The sequence below is a fragment of the Mus musculus genome, chromosome 6, assembly GCF_000001635.26.
Source record: "Mus musculus strain C57BL/6J chromosome 6, GRCm38.p6 C57BL/6J".
NCBI classification, from domain to species: Eukaryota; Metazoa; Chordata; class Mammalia; order Rodentia; family Muridae; genus Mus; species Mus musculus.
The window spans coordinates 82,025,014-82,052,029 of NC_000072.6; the positions used below are offsets into that span (position 1 = coordinate 82,025,014).

At 48.2% G+C, this 27,016-nt stretch overlaps 1 protein-coding gene and 1 long non-coding RNA gene across 4 annotated transcripts in view; one reads left to right on the top strand and one right to left on the bottom strand.

The window, feature by feature from the left end:
• Positions 1-867: 867 nt before the first annotated feature.
• On the bottom strand, positions 868-8,706 carry Gm32378. The gene is made up of 3 exons (XR_377778.2): positions 8,524-8,706; positions 2,723-2,867; positions 868-1,246 (listed from the first exon to the last, which is right to left on the bottom strand). It is a non-coding gene; the product is annotated as a predicted gene, 32378 (long non-coding RNA).
• Positions 8,707-16,034: 7,328 nt separating this feature from the next.
• The window catches only part of Eva1a (eva-1 homolog A (C. elegans)), a 52,052-nt gene continuing 41,070 nt past the window's right edge, over positions 16,035-27,016 (top strand). Inside the window, exons 1-2 of one of the 3 annotated variants that reach the window (XM_030255337.1) lie at positions 16,601-16,888; positions 19,302-19,495. The gene's annotated coding sequence lies outside the window, so the exon portion shown is untranslated. Of the gene's footprint in view, positions 16,255-16,600; positions 16,889-19,301; positions 19,496-27,016 lie in introns of those variants that run through there. The other 2 variants (XM_006505962.1, NM_145570.2) reach the window with 2 other exon arrangements.

The window sequence follows — 27,016 nt, forward strand, 5'->3', positions numbered from 1 at the left end:
AAAAATCACCAAAGTCCAAAACTCCAGAGATGACAAGAGGGAAAAGTAGCAAAAGCAACCTTCACAGAATGTCACAGCAGAAGCGAGTGTCACGTGTGCTGAGCGAAGAAGCTGAGTGTTGTCATGTGTGCCGAGCACTCTTGGGTTCCCAATAGGGATGCTGCCCGAAGCTGACATGGCAGAGCTGCAGGGCTTGAAGTCTGAGAGGAAGTTCTTAAAGTTTAACTGAGGGGAGAGATCAATTAGACTGACAGAAGACTACTAACAATAAACAATGCCTGAAGACAACATGTGACCTTCAAAGTTATGACAACGTATCACTGTCAACCTGGAATCCCAAACCCAAACAGACATAGACACACACAGAGGCACACACATAGACATAGACACACAGAGGCACACATACATACATACATACAGACAGACACGGGCACATGTATAAACACACATACACATAGAAACAGACATAAACATAGACATAGACACACACAGGCCAGGCACACATACATGCAGACACAGTCTTATAGGCACAGGTACACAATGAGACTCATATAAGATGCTAAATTTGTGTGAAGGTGTTGATAAATATAACTCATTTCTCTTCTTCAGCCTGGGAATGGGCAGCGATCACTTAGAGTAGGTGATAAGGACACAGTCGAAGAGGTCCAGCCCTAGACAGCAGTGTTAAGATTTTAGAAATGGTTTTCAAGGAGGGAATACATCTTCTACGATCCCCTGAGATCCCCATAGGAGTGGGGCTCCTACCTCATCTGCCCATTCCAACATCTGTAGCTTCATGGCTTCAGCCTCTCATTCACGGAAACATTTATTTTGCTTGAGTGTGCTGAACGTTACTTCATTTCCCACTACAGTTTATTACTATATTTGGATCAGAAAAGGGAATTTCAAGCCAAAAAGCACAACGCCATGCATGTTCACTGGGAGGATTTTTCATGGAGAACTTCCTCAAGTTTGGACTAGATTAGCCAGGCTCGTCCCGTCCCATCTGCTTCCGTGAGCTCGACACAAACGACATTTCCCAGAGTCCCTTTTGCTCGGTGACTCCTGATTAGGATCATTACGTCAGAGTCATTTGCCTTGCCTGCGAGTGGAAGGTCAGAGGACCCTGAGAGCACATCCTCCTTTAGAAGCACGCAGAGATAGTGTCAGAAGGCACGTAGAACTCGCACAGGCAGGTAGACCGGCAGAGGGCAGGTAGAAGTTCTCAGCACTTCAGGGAACTCTCCTACGAGAAATGTTCTTTATTACTGCAGGCACCTGATCCAGCCAGGGTAGCTGGTCAAGAATGTCTCATTTCAGTTGGTAGAGACACTCGCCACTAAGCCTAATGACCTGAGTTTTATTCCTAGGACCCACATGCTGGGTGGAGAGAGCCAACTTTTGCAAGCTTTTCTCTGATCTCCATAGGCACCTCGTGGCATGCACATGTGTGCAAGGTGCAGGACAGATTTTTTTTTTCAAAAAAGTGAATCTGTTTTTAGAGTTGTTTGCTAAGATATAATGATATATGGGACAACTTTTGGGTGCTCCAGTACATCCTGGGTTAGAGAGGCAGGCTAGGAGAAACACAACCAGCCCTTCGGTCTTTGTACCTCAGCCCCACACACAGACACGTGGGATCCTTGAGTGTTGTTTCACACCTCAGGGTTCCTATAAAATGCATAGGTGCCTCCAACATGACTCCCCAGGGCTGTTTCCCACTGGTATTTATGACTTTGTGGACCCCCCAAAAAAACCATGAATGGTGCTATCATGTAACCCATGCAGTAAGATGGAGGGGGTGGCACGTGCCGGTAAGGCTACATCGTTAAAGGCACTGTAACTTCTGCCATTGTGTTTTGTTTTGTTGTTGTAAGGTATGCTGTCAGGAAAAACAGTTGTCAATTAAAGACACTGGTACCTCCCTCCTGAAAACAACTGACGCCAACCTGCCATGTGGTGAGTGTGCTGGTTGTTTTTTGCCATCTTGATACAAAGGGTGCATCTTCAGACAGCTTGCGCCTCAACCAACATCTGACTACAGTCTGCTGGGACTCTGGACTTAGGCGGCTGCAGCACTGATGCTGGAAAGAAGTTAATGCTTAGGAGTCATTGAGATGGGATTCATCTCACCTATGAGAAGGATATGCATTTGAATGGCATGCAGTACACACTGCTGTGATTAGAACATGGCTCCCCAATTTGGGTTAGAAACAATATTCAAATTCTTAAACTAGAAAGATCAAAGTGAGTGAACTTTGGAAAGAGATAAGGTCCTGAGAGTTCTTCCCTGGTGAACAAATTAACTTACTCATGGATTAATAGATTAGTGTTTCACTGTGATGGTTGGTATGGTCAAGTGGATAGGATCTGGACTCACATAGGAGGCAAACATCTGGACATATCTACAAGACACTTTCTGGATTAAGTTAACTGAGGTGGGAAGATGTACACCGTGACAACTCTTCTTGATCGCCAACTTGACTACTTCTAGAATTGACTACAACCAAAAACAGGCTGGACACAACTGTGAGGGATTTTTGCTTAATCACTTGAAGTGGAAAACCACACTTCTAGTCTGCATCTTTGATCTGGGAAGATACCCTTTAATGCAGATCCTTTGAAGGGGGAAGATCCATCTTTAATTTGGGCCATACCTGCTGGCAGCCCATATAAAGGACATGGAAGAAAAAAATTGCCCTCTTTGCTTGCTTGCTCTCACCTTTGATAGCAAGTCCATTCCTTCACTGGCATCAGAGTCTACTTCTTCAGGATTCTAGTGTATACTGAAGACACAGCTGAGACATTCAGCCTTGTGGACCAAACAACTATTGGATTCTCAGACTTTCTGTCTACCAGCAGGCAGCCTGTAAAAAAAAAGTTGCATATACCACAGCCTGTAAAAAAATTTCATTTTATATTTTATTTCATTATGTAATATTATTAATTAATATAATTGATATAAAATATTTAATATTAATAATATATTATGTATAGTATATAGTGTATTAGATTGATAGATAGATAGATAGATAGATAGATAGATGATAGATTTATTCATTCTATCAGTTCTGTTACTTTAGAGAACCCTGACTAATACACACCCTAACTGTGAATGGTACCAGTTCATGGGCTCAGATCCTGGACTGAGTAAAAAGGAGAGGGCTGAGCACTAATGGCCACCCTTCCCTGTGTCCCCTCCCTCTGTCCCCTCCCTGCTCCCTCCCCCCATACATGGATGTGGATGTAATGTGACCAGCTGCGCATTCTTCAGTCATCACTGTGCCTTTCCCCCGATGACGAACTGTACCCTGGAACTGTGAGTCCAGGTAAACCTTTCCTTCCTTAATTCATGTTTGTCAAGTGTGTGAGATTCACAGTAACAGGAAAGTAAGAAATGCATGAGGCCACCAGGAGAGTGACCTTTACACAACCCAGCTCGGGTGCTCCTTCTTCAGCTCCTTCCTCCTTCCAGCACTCATCTTTGTAAGATTTGTGGGACTCAGTTATAGCACCAGGAAGCAGAGCAAGATGCCACTTAGGTTCCTGTGACACAGAGAGCTACACACCTGCCTCTCAGGGAGGCCACTGCTGATGTCCACCCCAGGTTTCAGTTTCCCTTCCAGGCATCTACCAATAGCCAGGTTTCCCTCAGATTCCTTTGTTAGCTTTCCCAGTAGTCCCAGCTCTGGCCAGGGAGGGTTCTCTTAGTCACCTGACCCCCTAAGAGCCCTACAACTGAGGGTGGGAACATGGCTGTTGATAAGTATCTGGTGGACGGTTTTATAACATCATGTCCCCATCATTGGTGCTTTCTGAGACTGACTCTTCATTTTGAATGTCATTTTTTCCCTTGAGTGAAGTTTATACTCAATTTTCTATCTGAGCCTAGTATGAATCGTTGCACTGTTATAATCTGTATAATTATATTGATAAATCTTTGCTTATTATATTCTCATATGGCTGATATCCCGTGAGAGTCAGTGAATGAAGGAGAATTGGCAGTTATTGAACAGCTAGGACAGCATGAGACTACATCTGTCATCTCACATGCTAGTCTAGAACTTACTGTGAGGTAAAGTGTTAGGGTTCATAGTTGACAGATGAGGAAGCCAGAAGCTGAGGGTGCTGTTTGTTTGTTTGTTTGTTTGTTGTTTTGGTTTTTTTGGTGTTTTTGTTTTGGAGGCAGGGTCTCACTATGGAGTCTTTGCTGGCTAGCAAATAACTATATAGACCAGGTTGGCCTTGAACTTGTAGAGATCAGCCAGTTTTTGTCTCTGACTTTGCCTCCTTGGTGCTAGGATTCAAGGCACTGTGCCTGGCTTATTTGTTTATTTACTTATTTATGCCCTCTCACCTCCCCCCCCCCTTTTTTGAGACAAAGTTTTCCTGTGTAGTCCTGGAAATTAGATCTGTAGATCAGGCTAATCTTGAACTCAAAGATCTTTTTTCCTCCTCTGCCCCTGCCCCTGCCCCTGATTAAAGCAATTATCACTGTGCCTTGCCTAATTTTTAAAACCTTTTTATTTGTATGGGTGTTTTGCTTGCTTATGTGTCTGTGACTATATGTCAGGGTCTGTAGAACTGGAGTTGGAGGCAGCTGGGAGCCATGTATATGGACGCTGGGAGCCATACTCTCCTAAAAGATCAGCCAGTGTTCTTAACCACTGAACCATCTCTCCAGGCCAGAACCTAGTGCCTGGGTTAGACCTACGAGTAAGGGGGCGGATCAGCACTGAATGGGAGGCTTGACACTAAGGTCCTCACAGCTTTCTTTGTCTCTGCCCTGCCTCTAACTCCCTTGAAACCAAGCTCCCTGGGAACAGAAAGGGCAGCTGTGTGAATAGCTGGGGACTGTGGTTTCTAAAGCCCTTGAACCGTGAACTGCCCCGGCCGAGGCCTCGCTTGTCAGCCTGGCTGTGTGCAGGCATCTGCTTCACCTGGGACCCAGAGTTAAATATTATCCCGCTTGAGCATTTGCCTTCAGTTTCTCATTTTCCAACTCCCATGACTCCCTGTGACTTTGGTCAAATAGACTCTGGCCGTTATTACTCTCTTTAAAACGGCTTCTGGGCATCGTGACAACGTGTTTGGAAACACTGTGGCATATTTGTGGTGATTAAACTTATGGAAACATCTGGATTCCAGGCTTCCACAAGCCTGGGTGGCTCCAGTGCAGGCCCCACTTAGGCTCTGGTTGAAGGAATCTCAAGCGAGCCCTTGTGGCTTCTACTCCCTAGCCTCTGAGGGCAGGAAAATCGCTGGCCAGACATTTCCACAGGGGCTCCAGGGGATCAAAGAGAGAAAAGCAAACACGGAGGCAAAATGTGCTATTTATTCTTGGAACAAAGTTGCATTGGCAGCCTGCTCCCCTATAGTAATGCTTGCTTTCCTAAAAGGATTACACTTGCCCTGGCTTCCTCTCGCTGGATTTAGCTGCCACTCAACTCATGACCCGTGGCTTCGATCTCGATCTCCCACCCTCTCCCAACCATGGCTTTCGTTTTTCTCATTGGGTGGGCAAGAATAGATAAGATTAGAATTATCCATGAGAGAGAGAGCGTGGGTTAATATGCCTTCTGAGAACGCCCTGCATCAGCAGCTCAAGTCAACTGCTCACATAAGCTCGCCCAGGGCACGCCAGTCCTGTTCCTGGGTTACAGAGGGCTCTGAGCACTTTAGGTCTGTCTTCTCCAGGAAGAAGGAGGAAGGTGAGGCCGAGGAGGCCTGAGACACACTGCTATCCTCCTGCCTCAGCATTCTAGAGTGCTGGGATAAACCATCAAACCTGGCTTCACATATTTGTTCTGCGGCAGGAGAGGTGGATGGCTCAGCATTTATGATCACTTACTGCTCTTCCGGAGGACCAGAGTTTCCCTGCCTCCACATGAGGCAGCTCACTCTGCTTAGCTGCTTGCAACTCTAGCTTCAGGGCTACAAAGTCCTTCTTCCAGTCTCTATGGACAACTGCACACATGCAACACACACACACACACACACACACACAAACACACACACACACACACACACACACACACACACACACACACACACATCCAAATGCTTATTCCTTGGGGGAGGGGGTGGGGGGGGGAAACATTTAAAATTTACTCTCAGCAATTTTGAAATGGGCCATAGTTGCCAATTAATCTCTCCTCTTATAACCCCATGGTGGTGGCAGATCAAGTTCCTCACTATCTACCTCAATATTCTGGTTTCCCAAATGAAAGATACCCACACACAGTCTTATATTTTAATATTCCTTAAACAACTCAATGTCAGGGCCAGTCCCAGACCTCCACGTGGCTAACTCCTCCCCTCTGATACTCCTGATACTAAAATCTACATTACATCTTTGCAGCCCTAAACCTGGTAGGGGACTGGGATCGCTCTTCCCCAGCTCTTACACGATTGGTGTGTCTTTCTTCTCCAGCTCTCAGGCCTGGACCTGACTCTTTTCCCAGCATGGTGGTTCTAAATCCTCCTTCCTCTCTTGGCCCCCACAAATCCTAAAATCCTGCCCGTGTCTCTCTGCCCAGACATTGACCAATCAGAACCAATAGGGGAAGGGACCCTCAGTATCTCAAATGCATATCCTCATGCAAGTTTGGGAACCCAATAAACATACTGCAAATGTTAGACCAAATCCATAGCAGAAATGTGCAATACCACTGCTAACCATATTTCCCATGCTGTACAATAAAGTTAGAAAAAGTCGGGGCTGGAGAGATGGCTCAGTGGTTAAGAGCACTGACTGCTCTTCTGAAGGTCCTGAGTTCAAATCCCAGCCACCACATGGTGGCTCACAACCATCTGTAATGAGATCTGATGCCCTCTTCTGGTGTGTCTCAAGACAGCTACAGTGTACTTAGATATAATAATAAATAAATCTTAAAAAAAAAGAAAAAGTCCTATATTCCTCCCATATACCTGATATTTTATAATCTTGAACCATCATCCCTTCCCCCACTCCCATCTCCCAAACCCATAACCAATATTCACTATTTGCCGCTAAGCTTGGCCACTTTCAATTCCACACATACATGGAAGTATATAGAATTTGTCTTTCTGTGCTTGGCTTATTTCACTTAGCACGATGCCCTCTAATTCCATCCACATCACTAATGGCATGATTTCTTTCTTTTTAAATGACGAATAGCATCCCCATGGGCATACATCCACGTTTTGAACTATCTGCTACAGACACAAGTGGATTCCATTGCCTGGCTATCCTACACTGTATAACAATGAGCGTGAAGTGCAGACATCTTTTAGCAAACTGAATTAAAATCTTCTTGGTAAACACCCTGAAGGAATACTGGTGGGTCATATCAGGATTCTATTTTTAGTTCTTAGAGGAAGTTCGGTGTGATGGTCCTTGGTGGCTATAACACATTTTAAATGGTGGGGGAAGTTAGGGCATGTTCAAAGCAGAGGAGAAGGAGACAGTAGAATGATTAAAGAGGAGGAGAGAGGAAGTGAATCGGAGAGAAGAGGTTTGGCAAGTAGGGGCTTGAAGTTCAGAGAACACCCCCGCGGCCACCACCACCACATACACACCCAAATTCCCTGTGCCTAAGGGTTAGAGCCAGCTATTCACATCTCATTACAAGCAAAGCCTAAGGCTCCAGGAAGCCTGGCAAGCCACTCAAATGAGGCAAATGGCTCACTGTAGAATACAGTGTAAGTGTAACCAACCGCATTTGCTAGCTTAAAGCAAGCCTAGTGCAGAAACCCCAGCTGAGACAAGTGAACTTGGCTTTTTGCTGTTGTTATATTTTTAGGTTCAGATGTTGGATATCTTGCTCACATCTGCAGCTGATCTCAAACTTGGTCTGATGTGCTCATGCAGGAGGCTGATTCAGTGCTGGTTGCATAGAGCAATTTAGGAATGGAGCAGACTCTAAGACACTAGAGTCATAAATACATTGCTATCCATTAAATTGACCTGGTCTAATTTATTTGTGTACAAGGACATTTTATAAAACCATAAAATGGATTAAGTGTATGTCCTGGGATTTAATTATAAAGGAAAAAAATTTTTAAAATTAAAAAAGTGTGTGTGTGTGTGTGTGTGTGTGTGTGTGTGTGTTGCAGTGCCCACAAAGGTCAGTTGTGGATCAGTTGAATCTCCCAGAGCTGGAATTACAGGTAGTTATGAACTGCCAGTAGGAGATACTGGGAACCAAACTGGGGTCCTCTGTGAGAGTAGCAAGTTAGGCCCACAAAACTCTTCTAACCTCAAGGAAACCAAGAAACTGGTAAATTTTTTCCTCTGTTTCATTTGTCCACTTATCTTTCCTATAAACCCCTCTATTGAGAGCACACCTCCCACAGAACTATAGAAACCAGCTTTTCCATAACAGATGCGGCTGGCAGTCACAAAATGGAATTCTGACCAGGATGGCTGTGCCGATTTGGGGTTCACATTTATTTGTTATTACACACCTTCTAACCATGCATTTTCTTCCTAGGAGAGACGCTTTGGGGTCTGGGGATACATCTCCTTGGTAGTGAGCTTACCTGGCGGGTGGAAGGCCCATCTTAGTTTTTCTGTTGCTTTGAAAAAAGAAACACAAGGAGGAAGGGTTTGCTTTATCTGTCCCACCGTTCCACAGCCCATTCCCAGTGGAGCTAACTCCAGCCAGGGGACACTTTGGGTCTGCAGTGAGAAAGCAGAGAGCAAGGAATGCTCCCTTCTGCCTACTTCCCTTTTTCCAGTTACAGATCCTGGATCCCCACCCAGAGAATGGTCCGGACAGCCTTCAATGCAATCAGTCATTTTACATCAGTGAACGCAATCCAGATAACGCCCATGGGCTGCCCAGAGGCTAACTCAACCTAGATAAGTCAGCACAAAGGTGTGTTCACCTATCTCTATCCTAGATGCTGGCGAGTCTAACACAAGACTCTAGGTTCAATGCTACTCACTCAGACAACAAAACAAAAAAAGTGTTTTTTTTTAAAAAAAGAAAAACCAAGAGGCTGGGGAGAAAGTTTTGAACGGTCTGCTTTCCAGTTGTTTTGAATTTAATAGTGTGTGTCAGAAGCTAAGAGGACAGTCTCAGGTGTCACCTCTCGTCTTCCGCCTTTTTTCTTAGATTCCCCACCTCCTGTCGCCTGTCAGGTCAGCTGATCCTGGAGCCTCTGGGGATTCTCTTCTCTCCAGTTCCCATCTCAGGCTGGGCGTGCTGGGATCACAGGCATAGCTACTGCGTCCAACTTTGTAGGATGTCTGGGGGTCTGAACTCAGGTCCTCTTGCCTGAACAGCAAACTCTTTAGAGACTGACCATTTATCTTCCCAGCAGCCTCTAGTGCAGGGGTTCTCAACCTTCGTGACACTGCGGCCCTTTAATACAGTCCCTCATATTGTGGTGACCTCCAACCATAAAATTTTTTTCATTGCTACTTCATAACTGTAATTTTGCTATAAATCATAATGTAAATATCTAATATGCAAGATTTCTGATAGGAGACCTCCCAAGGGTTCTTGACCCACAGGTCTAGACAGACTTTTAGACAAGTGAATCTTGTCTTCTGCCTCTTTTATCCCCCCAGAAGCTTCACTTCTGGGCAGAGAAGAAGACAATTTTCATATTTCTGGAAGGTAGACACTCAGAATATTTATCTGACAATGATCACTTGTCTGGCAATAAGACAGAGGTACTCATCAGACTTGAAGAATGGTACCTGTCGGGGGTGATGGCTCAGTAGAGCAAGGTGCCTGCTGTCAACCCTGACAACCTAGGTTCTATCCACAGAACCTATGGGGAGAAAGAGAGAACTAACTCCCACAAGTTGTCCTCTGCTTTCTAGGGCCCATGTGTGCCCTACACACACACACACACACACACACACACACACAACATGAATAAATGCATGGGGTTTTTGTTTCCTTTTCTTCCTCCTCCTCCTCCTCCTCTTCTTCCTCCTTCTTTTCCTCTTCCTTCTTTTCCTCCCCCTCTTCCCCCTCCTCTTCCTCCTCCTCTTCTTCCTCCTCTTCCTCTTCTTTCTCCTCCTCTTCCTCCTCCTCCTCCTTTTCATTGGTGAAATTTGGAGCTACCAATAAACGGTAAGACATTCTTGGTGACTAGAAGGTGTTAGTAGCTGTAATGGCTATTCCTGGTTGCCAACCTGACTACATTTGTTTTTTTTTTTTTTTTTTTTTTTTTTGAGACAGGGTTTCTCTGTATAGTTCTGGCTGTCCTGGAACTCACTTTGTAGACCAGGCTGTCCTGGAACTCAGAAATCCGCCTGCCTCTGCCTCCCGAGTGCTGGGATTAGAGGCGTGTGCCACCACGCCCGGCTTTGACTACTTTTGGAATGCACTATGATCCAGAGTTGGAGGGCTCACCTGTGATCCAGATCTTAAGGTTGGAAGACACAAGTTTCTGACCTGGATCTTGGCATGGAGATCTTGAGGCACAGTGGCTATGAAAAGTTTAGGCCCAGGCAAGGTAGTACACGCCTTTAATCACAGGAGATTGAGGCAAGGAGATCTCTGAGTTCAAGGTCAGCCTGAGCCAGAACAAGTCCCAGATCCAGGAGTGGTGGTACACACCTTTAATCTGGGCCACACCTTTTGCTGGATACCTACATAAGGACATTGGAAGAAGGAAGATTCACTCTTCTCTGCCTGCTTGCACTTACTTGCCAGCACCTCTGTTGTGGAATCTACTTCTACAGAAGACCAGCTGAAACACCCAGCTTCGTGGGACTGAGCAACCATTCACAGTTGATCATTGTAGGGGAGTTGGACTACAGACTGTAAGTCATCACAACAAATTCCTTTACTATATAGAGACTACCCATAAGTTCTGTGACTCTAGAGAACCCTGACTAATACAGTAGCTTACACTGCTATATGAGTAGCTTTACTTTAAAAGGCTGCCAAAAGTTGGATGAATTTAAATGTCATCTGGTTAAAGATGGCCCATGGGGCTTAACAGAAATCCCTTTGCTATGGAATGTAGTGGCAAAAATGAGTCACTACATTGAAAAGGAAGATAAAGAGAGCGAGAAAAGAGGGAGGAGAGTTGGGTAACTTGCCTTTCCCAAACTAACATTTTGTATTGGGCTTTTTGTTTGTCTGTTTATTTTGAGGTAGGGTCTTGTTCAGCCTTGGCTGGCCTCAGAATTACTACATAGCAGAATATGAACCTGAAGTCACCATCTTCCTGCTTCTACCTCCCAGGTGTCTCATTATAGGTATGCCCCATCTCACGCAACCAAACTAATATTTGTTTTTTTTAATTAGATATTTTCTTTATATACATTTCAAATGCTATCCTGAAAGTTTCCTATACCCTCCCCCTGCCCTGCTCCCCTACCCACCCACTCCCACTTCTTGGCCCAGGCGTTCCCCTGTACTGGGGCATATAAAGTTTGCTAGACCAAGGGGCCTCTCTTCCCAATGATGGCCGACTAGGCCATCTTTGGCTACATATGCAGCTAGAGACACGAGCTCTGAGGGTACTGGTTAGTTCATATTGTTGTTCCACCTAAAGAGTTGCAAACCCCTTCAGCTCCTTGGGTGCTTTCTCTAGCGTCTCCATTGGGGGCTCTGTGTTCCATCTTATAGATGACTATGAGCATCCACTTCTGTATTTGCTAGGCACTGGCATAACCTCATAGGAGACAGCTATATCAGGGTCCCTTCAGCAAAATCTTGCTGCCGTATGCAATAGTGTCTGGGTTTGGTGGCTGATTATGGGATGGATCCCTGGGTAGGATAGTCTCTGGATAGTCCATCCTTTCGTCTTAGCTCCAAACTTTGTCTCTGTAACTCCTTTCATGTGTATTTCGTTCCCTATTCTAAGGAGGAATGAAGTATTCACCCGTTGGTCTTCCCTCTTCTTGATTTTCTTGTCAAACTAACATTTTGTTTAATGGTTTATTTGGTTGGTGATTAAAATCAGCAAACAAACAAAAACCAAAATGCATGGTTTCATGTAGCCCAAGATAGCTTCAGTCTCTCTACGAAGCTTAGGATAACCTTGAATTTAAGGTTCACCTCCCTCAGGGCTGAGGTTACAGATGTGTGCCACCATACCCAGTTCTCTGTAGTACTTGGGACTGAAGTCAGGACTTTCCACACCCTAGGCAACTGAGATATTCCACCCCCATCCTAACATCATAAGGGACTATACATTTTCTTTTCAAGCTCACTTTTACCAAGATAAATAGATACAGAATGACTGTAGGGCAGAACATTCAAAGAAATGTTTCAGCCTCCTGATTTTCCTCCAGTGACATCATTGTGGGACATCAGTGTCTCTGTCTGCCCATGCATTAGCATCTTGTTGGGCCATGAGGCAATTTCCTTTGTCTCCTGGTATTTGGTGTACACGCCTGCCCCGCTCCAGCTCTCCTGGAGATCATTTACTGCTTCTGGAATTAATAAGAGCTGCGAGTTTGCAGCTTCTTGTAAAAGCATCGCCACAGGACAGGGGACAGACTCTGGTTTCAATCACTCGTACTTTCTCACGAGGGAACCAGATTTCTTCCCCTCAACCATAAGGGCTGGCTTCGCCAGTCAAGAGACAAGGCAAGTCCAGGGATTAGTATCCATTTGTTTTTCCTTTTGCTGTTATTTGAAGGCAGGGTCTGTTTCTGAGGTAGGCATGTAATCCCTGATTCGCTGGGAGCTCCTGTTTTAGCCTATTGAGTACTGGGATTGCGGGCACAGTAGACATTATTTGGTTGGTTGGTTGATGCTCTGCAGGATCACAGGGGTGAAAGACCTATGGGAATGCCTGTAGGGGATTAATCTCTGCGGGAAGACACATCCTGACTGTGCAGTGACATATTCCCTGGCAGGAGACTTTGTACTGGAGAACATGGAGACAGTGAACAGAGCCTGAGTATGCCTTTCTCGTTGCTCCCTTTCCTTTCCTTTTTTGGGTGTCTGAGACAGGGTTTCTCTGAGTAGCCTAGTCTGTCCTCAAACTCAGGCATCTGCCTGCCTCTGCCTCCCAGTGCTGGGGTTAAAGGTGAGCACCACCACGGCCCAGCTGGTCCCCTTTCTCAACTGCAGATGTGTTGTGACTGGCTCCTATAAACTGGGAGGCTCCTGCTGTGAGGGATTGTAATTTGGTACTATGAACCATCATAAATCCCTTTCTCAAACTGCTTTTGTCACGGTATTTTACCATAGCCATAGGAAAAGACACTGAGAGTCTCATATTCCAGACTCGGCTTTTGTTGTTCTCATTGACTTATTTGTTTCATATTGTATTTTATTATTATTTTTTTAGGGCAGAGGTCTCACTGTTTTTGAGGCTGGGTTGAAATTCACTCTGTAGCCCAGCTGTCCTGGAGCTAAGGGGAATCTTTCTGCTTCAGCCTCCAGAGTAGGGAGAGTGTGGGTGAAAGGGTGTTACAAGCATGTACCATCATGCCCAGCGTGGCGCTGTTAACATGACTCCGGCAGGGTCCAGACTTGACGGGGTTATTGTGGTCCTCATTGTCTTAGACTCTCCTGGTCTTTGAGGCCCTTGGGTCTTTCTCTACATTCCTACACACAGGATTGTAGACCCTGACTCCACACTTATCCCCAAGATGTGTTCGTTTAAAAAGCTTTCTGGTCTGGATCCTGCCCTGTGATTTGAGACCAGTTCACAGGAGAGTGTTGAGTATAACGTGCATCGAGGTTGCCTAGGGTGACCAGGACCATCGCCTGTGATGGACAGGCAGTGTCCAGGAAGTGACAGGGAAGTTGAGTTGCATTGGTAAGTACATGCACATCCTGGTGCCAGAGAAATCAGGGTGAGGATCCTTCTTAACACATCTCACGTGGTCCCCACAGCAGTGTATAGTCTTGGAGCACACTAGAGTGATCCATCGGCTCCCCTTGGCTTCAGCTTGGAGCTGTTTCTTCAGTCCTCCCTGTCTAGATTTGTGTCATACTCTGTTCATTAGTAAGTGAAAAAACCTCCAGGTCGGTGGGTTTTCATTGTTGTTTGGCTTTATTTTTCATTTTGCTGTCTTTTCGTGTGTGTGTGTGTGTGTGTGTGTGTGTGTGTGTGTGTGCGTGTGCGTGTGACATGGAGGTTAGGACATCTTGTGGGATTCAGTTCGATGATCCCCAGACTTGGCAGCAAGCATCATTACCCAGTGAGCCATATTTTGGGCTCAAAGGATTTGGTTTGTTTCAGAAAGTATCTCACATTGGTGCTTACTGCCTTGTCTAAACTCATGACAATCCTCCTGCCTCAGACTCCCATGTTCTGGAATTGGTCTTGAGCCACCGTATCTAGCTGAGGCTGCACTTTTTGAGGCAATAGCCAGGATGCATTTGCCACGTGAACTTCTGTAATATTACCAAATTGTTGTCACATGTGAGCACACACAGAGCTGTTGACGTCGCAGCAGTGGGGGGTGGGACAAAGGGCAGGCAGGGCCACAGCTACTCTCCAGTCAGATTTTGTTATCGTTACAGTATTTGTGCTCAAAGGGAATGCCATGGAAAGATCTAAACAACCATATCTCCTTTGCTAGCTGGAGAAACTCCAGGGCTCTAGATCTTTCTCCATCTATTTGACTGGGCTGTTGTCAGAGCAGGTGATGCCCGTTCTGCTCGCTGGAATCCAGGGAGCCCTGTGAATGGTGCAGGGAGGCCCCGTGTAGGGGCATCTTCTGTCCATATCAGTGAGGCCGCACATCAAGAAACGGAACTATGTAGATAGTAGCTTTCTTCCCCAACGCTGCTGAGAGGCAGTTCAGTGTTGTCTGCTTCATTATCACGGAGCAAGGCTACATTTCAGTAGGATGAAGCTTGTTCTAAGAATTCAGCATATATTAGCATCTCTTAGTAGCAATAATAAACACATCCAAAGCCAAATGGGGTCAGAGTATTCCAATGTCTTTTCTTCAGCCTAGGGGATAAATGGACTGGATCCAAATGTTCTCCTTAAACCAGTCTAAGGCCAAATGGTCCTGGAGAAGGTCTTGGCCACCTACCGGAAGGAAGCTGTGGTTGGTCCATCCCTTTATCCCACATACTGAGCATCAGTTCTGTGTGTGGTCCGGATCCAACCTGTGATCTCAAGCATGCCCAGGTGGCTGCAAACACAGCATGACGTCATGAATCCTTTGTGCTGCCTCTCCATCTGCCTGCTGATACAGCTGCCCAGTTATGGGGAGCGTGCCGAGTGCCTGGGTATGGAATTTGGAGTTGGTTAAGTGTGTGTATCTTTTACAGATAAGAAAAACTGAAGTCTGGAGAGGAGGCCTTATTCAAGTTCAGGGAGTAGTTTAGTGGCCGTCCAAAGCTAGAACTGGTTGCTCAAGGCACCGATGAAGCAAGACCCTTCCTGCCAGACCAGTAGCTTCTATAAGAGAAGACAACTGGTCTGTGTTTACATCAGGACCCTGAGATTGTTTTCTTTGAGGGAAAGCACTGCATTTCAAGGTTAAATAAAGCAAGCACTGTTTGGCCAAGTGTAGACTATGGCTCTCAGCCCTGGCTCTGTCAGATCAACTTTCAGAAACACACTTGGGGGACCCTCTTTAGACAAATTCAGTGATCGTATGAGTGGACCTGGGTTTCTTCTCATTTTTAAACCTAATAGCTTAAAGTCCAGCCAGGGCTCTGTGGTCTGATATATTCAGTCCACCATGCCACCAATGGTCTTGAAAGCAACATTTTCAAATAGCATCTGAATCCGGGCATTGGGTCAGAATGTAGACTCTCAGTGAGTCAGGTCCAGAGGGGCAGGAGAACAGCAGCTGTTTCTAGAGTATGCTTCTGATAGCAGTTCTCGAGGACACCTGGGATTCTGATGACCCCTTTTGGTCCCTGGTTATTCCATCCAATTTCTCCACCATCTGAGCCCTTGGTTTTCAGTTGCCCTGGTTCCCAGCAACACCCTTTCTTGGGCTGGCAGGGCGATCTCTTCTCTGTTCCCCTCCTTCTTCCTGTCTTTCACAGGGCTGGGCTGCACAGCCTGCCTGTCTGCCTGTCTAGACTGTCCTCTACCATTAAGACTGGTCCACTCCTATCTTTGCCCCAGTTACCTGTGCTAACTGCCGAGGAACAGGATGTCCTTTGGGGTCATTCTAGCCTGTTCTGCACCAAGCTCCTTGTGGCCACTGCATAAATACTCCTGTAGTTTAACAAAACTTCAAACCCAGGCAAGCAAGACCAAAAAGTGGTAATGTCTTCTGATACTAACGAACATTCCTTGGAGATTATGCATCAGACTTTAAACTCTCCACTCAGAAAAAAAAAAGAGTCGATCAAATTTAACAAAGTAAGTGGTTATTTCCTGTCTGGACTTGGGGTTTTAAAGCTGGCTCAACGAGTGCAGTCCACCAGGCAGGAATAAGCCAATGAGGGTTGGGGGTAGGGTTGGATTCTGCTTGCAGATCTGGGCTCCTTGCTGTAAAGAGGGAAATGTTGGAAGTTCGGGACAAGGTGGGGACCGCGGATGGGGAGATCATGTAACCCAGGGGACGGTGGGAAGCGCGGGGAGGCAGGCAAGAGTTGCCAAAGTTGAACTAAGTTGGAGCAGCCGTTCAGGTTTCGCGTCTCGCGGCGCCCACGTGGGGAAGGGGGCGGGGAGCGGGAGGGAGGGCAGGTCCGGAGCCGAGGGGCGGGGGTGGGGTGGGGTAGCGGGGGGAGACCGAAGGAAATGAGACAACCTTTTCCTCCCACGGACTCAGGCTCCTCTAGAGTGTGCAGGGCTGGAGGAGTCCAGAGGCTGGGTGTGCGCGTTCCGTGCTCAGCCCTGATTGGGGAGGGCCGCCCCAAATTGCTCTCCGGCGCGCGGGTGCCCCAGCCACAGGGCGCAGCAGCACACTGCCGTGCCCTTCCCTAGGTGATCTGATCCACTCCAGGCCCCCCTGCTCGGTCCCCGGAAGTACGCGCCAGTCGTCCTAGAGAAGGTAAGCTGCTTCCCCGAAGCGCGCTCAGGGCGCGGGGACACTCTAATTCTGCTGAGCGGGAACTCTTTAGTGCTCTTCGGATCCCAAACTACCGCTTTGTTTCCAAACCCCTGTCCAGGTGTTAGCACCGGTCCTGCCTTCTTCTTTTGCTTCTCCTTCCTTCTGGCGTCCCCAGCGTCTTGATCCTGTTTGGCTTGGTCAGACCACTCTTACCCTCTGCCTTGGGCTTTGGAGAACTCGTGAATTCCAAATCAGGGCGCTTCTCTTAGCTGCTCCAATCCCTGGAGCTTGGCTGAGCGGGCCAGTCGGCGGCGGCGGATTTAGGCTTGGCTGGGGATTAACCCACCTGAAGCCGGCCTAGCGAAGTACTTAGTTAACTCTTCTCAGAGCCACTGAACTATTGACACTTATTTGACGACCCCCGCCCCCCCGCGCGTCCCCAGATCCCCGAGATTGGAGTGGACCGTGGCGTTCTAAGGCTGTTGGCGCCCCCTAAAGCTTTAAATGTGACGCTCTGTTGCTGGAGAGGGACTCATCAGGTTTGGGGGTGAAGGATCCCGACGACTGGGGGTAGAGGGAAGAGATCTTTGCAGGGCATGAAGACAAACCAGTATGGCTCTGAAGCCGGCGAGACGGACCCGCTGGGTAGTTTCATTTTTGTTACTTAGTTAAACACCTTTTCCAACCTTAGGCCTGTGGCAGGAACTTCTAGGAATCTTGGCTTTAAAAATGGACAAAAGGAAAGGAGGGAGTAAGCGGCCTTGAGCCTCGCAGTTTGCAAAGGGTCCAAGCGTGAATTTGGATCCCAACAGGTCTGTGCCGCACACCCCAAGTCCAGCCCTAAAGATGGTTCCTCAGTCCAGTCTGAGCAAGAAATCTGCTACCTCCTGCCTGCTCACACTCAGGGAAGACCAAGCCTTTACCTTTTATAGCAAATACATCGCGATTCCGTTCAAATCCAAAGCGTTTATTTAGAGCCGGCTGCCGTCCTAGCTCACTGAAGAGGATACTACCCGGCGCCGCGCTCTCTCAGCCCCTCCCTCCCCTCCAGGCAGTGTAATTGTTAGTCTGCCACCGCGGGCCGGCTTGAGGTCAAGTCCGGTGTCAAGGAAGCCAGGGTCAGACCACCAGCCTTGGTAATGCCTTCTTGTGGCTGTTTTCTCTTCGGAAAAATAGTGGGGCCAAGAGTGTAACACACAGGGGTGGAGGTTGGAGGGGTTGGGGGGGAGTGGGGCGGCTAGCACTTGGGAGTGGAATCCGGAGGATCAGAAGCTCAAGGTCATCTGTGGCCACAAAATGAGTTTGAGTCCAACCTCGTTCCACAGGATTCTGCCTCAAAATACCAGAGTCAACGCCCCCCCTCCGATGTCAACCAGGAAGTAAAGATGGTGGAGCTTAATTTTAATTTTAGAGATATTTTATTTTGTATTTTGTGTATGTGTGTGTGTGTGCCACATGTGCTTTAATTGTGGCCCTTAAGGGAAGTCTGGTAATAGCTGGAGATACTTTTGGCCCTCACCCTGTGGGTGAGGGAGGATGCTGTTCGCTTGGTGGAATGCTCAGGAGAACCCTCTCCTCACAATACCTCTGGCCCATTACTGCTTGTGCTTTCATTGGGTCACCCTGACTTAAGGAACTGGCTCACAGAGAGTATCCCAACTCCCCTCCTTTCCAGATTACCCCAGCCCCTGTTCTCATATCCCCACCCCCACCTGCAGCCCCAGAGTCAGAATTCCACTGCTGGCTTCCCACCAGGCCGCTGGCCTGCCCCACACTTTTCTTGCTTCTCCATTGCTTACAGAAAGGACCTGGGTCTACAGGTGTCTGTCAGTCATTAACAGCAGCCCCTAGCCGGTCTCTTGAGGGGTGAGGCTTAATCTGTGACCTTGCACACCAGCTCCAGGCTTCCCTGCCCACCCTCAACCTCTAGCCCTTCTGCCATGCTTCCAACACATCCCAGTTCACCGATCCTCTGCTGTTTTGACCTCTTGAACCCACCTTCCCCGCCCTAGTGGCTTGGCAAACTGCTCATCTTTCTTTGGTCTAGAACTCAGTCTCTTCTGGATGGGAGCTTTTCTCCATTTCTTAGGACAGTGCCCTTGTTCCCTGCTGCCCTACCCAGTCACCTTCATTTCTTCAGTATCCCATTTGCAGAATTTACAGCAGGGGACCCCGTGGTGCTCACCTCTCCACTGATACCCACATACTGAGCCTGGTATGGGGCTGTGCTCACAATACCTGCTGAGCTCAAAGGCTTTGGATGTTGTCTGTATTCTAATCCCAGCTTTGTCACCTGTAAACTGTGTGACTTTGGGCAAGTGGGCTCAGACCCTCTGGGAGTCTTACAGGGAGAGCAAGCTGCATTCTCTGCAGGTCAGTGTGACGAACTAATAGGATAATTGTCCATTTTAAGACCGAGTGCCTGCCCCGTGCCATGCTCACTCCATGAATTTTGACTCGCTCGATATTGTATCATCACTACGAAGTTCATTGCAGAAGCACAGAGAGGCTGCAACATTTGCCTCACATCACACAGCTCATTAGTGCTGGGGCCAACATTCACATAAACCTTTGGATTTCAGAACACACACTCTTCTTGCTACAAAGGTAAGCAAGGGATTGTAGGAGACTCAGCCAATGTTCAGTGAATGTGATATGTGATTTGTCGACTAGATTAGTGGGGGCCTAAACACATGCCTGTTCTTTTTTAAACAGAGCCATGCTTAGGATCCAAGACTGTCCTATCAGCAGCCCTGGGGTTCCTTCTCCTTTTCGCTTTGCTTGCAGTTTCAGAAAGGGTCAGACACCGGCCCCTAGTCACGCTGACCTTGCTGCTAAATGGAGTTTAAGTGTGTCAGGCTGGGACAGCACTCAGTCCTTGGGAGGACAGCAGAGGGAAATGCAGTTAACACTCCTACTTGGGAGAGAGGTTCAGACATGAAGAAGGGACTTTGGTGAGGATGTGAATACACAGGGGACTATGTCTTCTCTCTAAGGGCTTCCAAAGGCATATTTATCTATTAAAGGTAAACTTTGTTGAGGGACTTTAATGCTTCTCATAATGGAGTATTGGAGAACCAGGTTTGCAGCCCATTGCTGAGCTCTGTCACTGGATACTAGATTACACAGCTGGCTACTTCACCAGCTTAGAATCCTGTTTCCCTCAAAGCAACCTTGGCTTTGAAAGCCAAATCTGATCCTTGCTGGTCCTGGGGGGGGAGGGGTCTTGCTCTGGTGGGCCATGTTTGACTCCTTTGCCCAGATCCCTGCACATTTGTGTACTCTGCCTTCATGATCAGTTGTTCCACACAGAGTCTGCTCATTGCAGCAGGCTGCTCCCTAAACTTGAAAGGAATGAGTTCCCCTTGTATGGTGCGGGGACTCTGTTGTGTTAGGGGTTCGGGAAGCGCTCTGGTGAGGGGTGATTCATAGCGTGTATCGGAGTGAGCACTTCCTGCTTATTAGTCCATAAGAGAACTTGGCGGTCCCTGCAGAAAAGTTCCCCCTTCCCACCCTAACCTTCCTGTCACTTGGGTCCTAGGTCACCAGTTGCTGATGCCAGAGACAGATTCCCCTAAGTGATTAGAGATAGGAAGAAAAGCCAGATCCAAGACCTGGGCATCTCTTCTATTTGAGGTTTGGATAGTCTGACCCAGAAAATAACCTGCTTAGAGTGGTGGGGTGGGGTGTCAGTCTCAGGACCAACCAGGGTCACTGATGCCACACCCTGTTGGCTCTCCCATGAATGATTCCCCGTAGTCTCTGTGAGATGTACCTGGCTGTTAGACTCGCTGCGCATCCTGTTGGCTTAGGAGGACATGTTCTGGTCCATTATTAGGATCTCTGCCTGACTCTTCAGGTATCACCTAGAACTTGGAATGTGGGTGCCATGTACAGCTTAGTGCTGGGTGCTGGAGACACATGGACAAAGGAGATGTGCATGCCGGGCTTGGTGTGTGTGTGCGCGCGTGTGTGTGTGTGTGTGTGTGTGTGTGTGTGTGTGTGTGTGTGTGCGCGCGCGCGCGGTGGGGCTGAGTGATCAAACAGCATGAGTATCAGGAAACTCATGTACAAAGCAGATGATTAAGAAAGGGCTGGGCAGATAGAGGTTTGGTGGGGAACGGAGACCCAGAGATAGGCCTGGGAAGGTGTGGTTTGTCTGCAGTCCGGCTGTCTGTCCCTGTACTGCTAGAAACAATGGAGTGGACGTTCCTAGTTTAGGTGTGTAGACTGCTTTGAATGGTGATTCTGCCCTCTATCTCTGTTGGCCTTGTTTCCTCCTGGGGCCAGGGGACCAGAGGCTGGGAGTGGAGGAGGGATACTGTCTCCAGTAAGCAAAGAAACCGTAGTCAATAGAAAGCTGAGCTCAGTAGCTGTGCATGGCTGTTTTGTTTTCTTTTCAAAGCCCTGGCTGATAAACTATGTGGATGGCCCCTCTAGATAGAGCCCTGGCTTTGAGACAGTTCCCTTTATAGCATCTAGACGTCTGTGTAGATGGCTAAGTAACAGATGCGTTTTCTCAGACTTAGGGAGAGAGAGGCAGAGGCAGAGACTGAGGGAAAGAAATCGAGACAGAGATTCATGGAGAACTAGAAGATATTTTGATATTTGGGCCTATTCTAATCCAGCAGGTCTGTGCCTATCAGGGCTGACACAATTCCCTGAACCTAAAGCCCTTTATGTGCACTTACTGACTCGCTAATTGATGGAGGTACCTCTGCAGTCATCCCTAAACTTGACTCTGTCTACCTTTCAACACCCACCACCCACCCCTAGGGCAGAGGCAGGCACTTGTGGAGAGATAAGTGAACAAAAGACCCAGCCCAGAGGTCCCCGATGCCTCACCTTCAGGAAGTGCCCAGCCGAGTGGAGAGATACTGAGACAGCTACAGAGCACTGGAGCAATGGAGAGCAAGATGAAGAAGATAATGGGACAGTCCAAAAATTGAGTGTCCCCTGGAATCTTGTGATGGGAAAAGGAAAAGGCTGGGGCACTGTCACCAGCCAGAGCAGGAGCTTGTGTCCCACAGAGAGACTTTATACAGTTCAGAAACTTGTCAGACTATCCTCTGGCCAAAAACCAAGGATGGAGGACCCGGGACCGCATCGTGACCAGTACTGCTTAGATTTAACCTAAATTTCACATCAGGACCCAGTGTGGAGAATGTCACTAGAACTCTTTGTTTCTGTTCCTAATGCCTGATTAGATCTCTTTTATCTAGTTTTTTACTGGAGTCTGTTTAACTGGCTTTGTGATGTGTGGATAGCTGAGTCTGGCTCATTAGAGCCACTAGGGCCTAGGCTCTGACGCTTAACAACTGTGGTAACAGGAACGGGGGAAAATCCTTCCATCTAAAGCTCAGGGGATGGAGGCAGGTGAGGGTGTCCTCTTCTGAAGACCATCTAACCAACCCTGGAGAAGAGGACTCCCAAAGGGAGCTTCTGGTTATTACAGGAGTCGCTGCGGTGGGCGTTAGGCCCCAGCCCCAGGGATGAAGCTTTAGTTGATAGATTTGTCCCATTGATTCTGACATCGATTCTACTCTCTGAGTAGAATTCTGTAGAGGGGGGAGACACACACACACACACACACACAGAGAGAGAGAGAGAGAGAGAGAGAGAGAGAGAGAGAGAGGGAGAGGGAGGGAGAGGGAGAGGGAGAGGGAGAGAGAGAGAGCATGCATTCATAGCTGAATGGCAGGCCCAGTATCAGATGCCAGTCACACATTCAGCCATCCAACCCTGCTCCAGACCAGACCATCTCAGGACGGTATCTGATCCTGACGACAAGAAGGGAAAAAAAAAAGATAGGGGGATGTAGCTCAGTTTGTAGAGCGCTGCCCAGCTTGCACCAAACCCTGGGTTCAATTCCCAGGACTGTACAAACTGAGTTTGGTGGAACATGCTGTAATCCCAGCACTTGGGAGGTGGAAGAAGGAGCATCAGAAGTCAAGGTCGTTGTCAGCTCCATAGTAAGTTCTTATGTTCAAGGCCAGCAGAGAGACAGAGAGAGAGAGAGAGAGAGAGAGAGAGGGAGAGAGAGAGACAGAGAGAGACAGAGAGAGACAGAGAGAGACACAGAGAGAGAGAGAGACAGAGACACTTCCTCCTGCTTTTCCTCCACGCTGACTGGCTTACAGCTTTGGAGCTCCTTCACTTTCTTCCTCCTCCTGCTGCCCAGATTTGATCCCAGAGGCAGCCTGCACTTTGTCCTCCACTGTGAGAGGAGGAGGAAGTACAGTTCAGCAGAGGGGCCACTGTAAACTTCAGAGGAAAACAGCTTTTCCCAGAACACCCCTTTGCCCTGTGCTGATCTGTCACTCAGAAGGGCAGTAGCCCGAGGGAGCATACTTCAGGGGATCTTGTTCCTGTTCAGGGCGGGAGAGTCACAAGGCTGACGACGAAGGCTGGCTTTCTAGGCTTCTATACAAACACAGCCTGCTGTCCTCTTGCTTGTTCATCGGGTTAGGACAAGACATCACAGCAGCCATCAAGGAAGGGGCAGGTGGCACCTCTGTCAGAAGAAGACAGAGTGTATTGCTTTCTCAAGGTTCTCTGTCCAGTGTGCCTCTTAGCTGAGCAACCTCTAACAGCCTCTCCCTTGTGATGCCACCCCGAGGTGCAATAGGGAGTGGATGGGGATGTGATTTCTACAGGCGTGGACCTGAGTCCTGAGGGCACAAGCTGATGTGTCCAGGTTCTTAGGTTCCACCGCAAGGAACTGGACCAAGGACACATGACTTTAGAAATAGAAATGAACAGTTTGTTCACAAAGGACAGGAACTCACTCCCAAGACTTGGGAGTGGGCTGGTGAACCGAGAGAAAGCTTGGGCCCTGAGTGGGCTGACCCTTCCCTGAGCGCTGGCTCTTCGTTTTATGTTTCTCTTTTCTTCTTGCCTCTGTTCAATGAAGCCCAGACAGGGAAGGGGATCCTCTTTCTCTACCAAGGATGGATTTTCTATGCTAATCTTGGTGCACCTTTCTCTGATCTCCTGTTGCTTGGCTACTTGCAGGGGCTCCATACTGTATTGTCACTGGTCTACCTCAAGGACTTGGTCCCTTCACCTCGGGGCAGAAATGGTTAGCAGGGGCATTCTCCAGGGTCATCACTTGGTAGCCGTCATGTGTGTGTCTGCTCACCTCAGCCCGTCACCATTTCCTGATACCTCTCCTACCAGCCAGGCTTTGTTCTAGGCCCTGGAGACATAGATGAGCAAGGGACTCTGTTTAAAGACCCAGTGTAGAGACAGATGGACTCAGAGGTAGGGATGTGGCATCACGGTGCAAATCCTTTGTACTGAAATAAATTCCCCGGAGGCAGGGGAGCACCCTGACTACTCCCAGATTGCTAGGGCCAACTGTGAACATGAGTTCTCACTTACTCCAAGGATTCAACAAATAAATGTCTCCCTAATTTGTTTTCTGTGGCTGTAACTGCATACCACAGGCTGGACATTTTATTATTTTTTTAAGGGGTCTTGTTTTAGTACATAGCTCTGTAAGCCCAGTTTAGCACACAGTGAAGGCCTCTCTGCAGGTTCATGATGTGGTAGAGAACATCCCTGGCCCAGGCAGAGCAAGCAGCCTAGCTCAGGTCTTGCCCCTTCCTCTCATGTCAGAGGCATTGGAGAGGGCCTAATCCATGACCTTATCTTTTCCTAATTGACTCTGAAAGGCAACCTGCAAATGTCATTTACATGTAACTTGGGGGTTTTTTAATAAGGGAGTTCTAGGTAACAGGTTAAAGCCATTGCAGTTGAGAAGTTCCAAGATGTAGAGAATGGCAAAGTACTGTGAGCTCCCAGAGGAGGAACCCTTCAGCTGGGTCTGGACCGCAGGCAGGGAGGTCCAGGGGGAGTGCAGAACGGAGGCTGGATATGTGGGTAGAGGGGCTGATGAGGGAGGAGTGGATGGCAAGAAGGGAGGTGAGTCTGCAGGACAGCAAAGGCACTCCATCGGGAAAGGCCGAACTTGACATGGAAGGCACTGGAGAACTCCTGCAGGGTTCCACAGAGCAGGGACCAGGTCCAGGCATCACTGTGATGGCAGAACTTCCTGGCTGTGGAGAAGGCACTAGAAAAGCATGAGGCAGGTGTCTATGAGCCGTCAGAATGTCTCTGTAGTATGGGCGTGTAAAAGCCCGGTGTCTGGAGTCAGCTGTTTGCCTCACTGCCTCCAGCAGCCTGCGTTACTCAGGCTGGATGGTGAACGGGATTCTGTCTTCTCTGATTCCTCATTCCTGGGTGATAGAGCCAGTGTCAGGATTCTGTATGGCATGGTGTGCTCTGATCATATCACAGGTGTAATGGGCATGTGATTGTTTTAAATATCGTTACTATCATCCAGGCAAGAGCTAGTAAGTTTCTGAGACACTGGTAACAGGGGTAGAGGATCCAGGGCCAAGAAACACTTGGCACTGAAGTCAGCGTTTTCTGGTGCCCGATTGGATGAAGGAGCACTGAAGGGCAGGAATCCATGATGACTGGGACATTTTGGCCCCAGCACCCAGGAGGAGGATAGGAGAGCCATTCATGGGCAGAGGGGGTGGAGGAGGCGGGGCAGGGGAGGGGGAGGGTGCTGCATGGCAGGAGAAGGCAGTGAGCTCAGCTTCGGACTGGCCAACTCGGAAACCTCCAGCGCAGGTGGGGAAAGGTGTCTGTGGGCCGATGGCTTCGAGAGTCTGGCATTCAAGAGAGGCCTGAAAGCAAATTCATGAGCCAGCTTCTAGCAGAAGTCAGTGAAGTCATGTTATGGCTCATTGGATCAGGGGGCGTTACGGAGTGTGGGAAGAGGGCTATGAGTGCTTACTTTCCAGTACTTATTTATTGTTTCTTTTGAGACAAGCTCTTATGTAGCACAGGCTAGCCTCAGACTTTCCACATAACCGAGGGTGACCTTGAACTTGGGATCCACCTGTCTAATACAGGTGCATATTACCAAAGCCTGGTTCATGTGCCTTGTGCTTGGTAAGCACTCTACCCACTGAGCCACATCACTAGATCCAGATGGTGCTTTTCAAGTGTGCTTTGTATTCTAAACCCTTGTATTGATCCTAATTTAGGAGCAGTGAAACACCATCGGGAAGGAAGGGGATTGGTGAAGGGTCTGAACTTCAGAGTACCACCAGCACCCGGGATGCCTATAAATGTACCCATTTCATAGCTGAGTAAACGGAGGCACAGAGACGATGAACGACATATCCACATAGCTCTCAATGACAGACCTAGGATTTTCACCCAGCTTGTCAGAACCCATCTCTGTGCCAGTCTGCTCTAAGAGCAGGAGTTGCTGGGATGTCACACGGAGCTCCAGGCAAGGGGAAGAGAGCATTGGGAGGGGACGTGTAGAGAGCCGAACAGGGAGTCTGGAATGCAGACAGAAGCATTTCCTGGAGGGAGGGATCAACAGCTCAGGATTGGGTCAAGTGCACCTGGAGGACCTTTGCCTGGGGGATTAGGAGGCCACTGAGTGATGAGCAGTGAGGTGGTGGGCGAGAAGACTGGGTTCATGAACAAGTAGGAGGTGAAGACATGTAGCTATCTGTGCTGCATAGGCCATTATTGTCAGAGCTTGTGGGGAGGTCGGCAAAGAGGAGGCAGGCACAGAACACAGGGAGGGATGAGTTCAAGGAGGAGGACGAGAGGAGGAGCCCCCAGCACATAGGGGAGAATCCCTGTGAATGCAGTGAGCATGGGAAAGCCTCGGGTACAGTTCAGCTCTCGCTCACCATCAGAAGATTCCCACTGGAGAGAGCATAATGGGTGTGAGCAAACATTCTCTTGGAGTCTCTGCCGAATTAAAGCAACAGAGAGTCCACGTGAGAGCCATACTCCCCGCCACAATCGTCTACCATCTCCCTGCACAGAGTGTCTCCTCGCTCACTTCCCTTTCCACAGAGACCTTTGTTTGTCCTGTGTTCTGGGCACACAGTGAAATATCATTAAGGAAGTCCTGAAGGGGCCTGCCGCCCAAGACCTGAGTTTGATAATCCAGAACCTATGTGTAAAATAATGTCATGGTGCTGTGTGCTTGGGATCCAGGCAGTGGGGAGGTGGAGACAGGGGAGATGGGTTCCTGGGACTCTCCAGCCAGACCACCTAGCATACTTAGTGAATTCCAGACCAGTG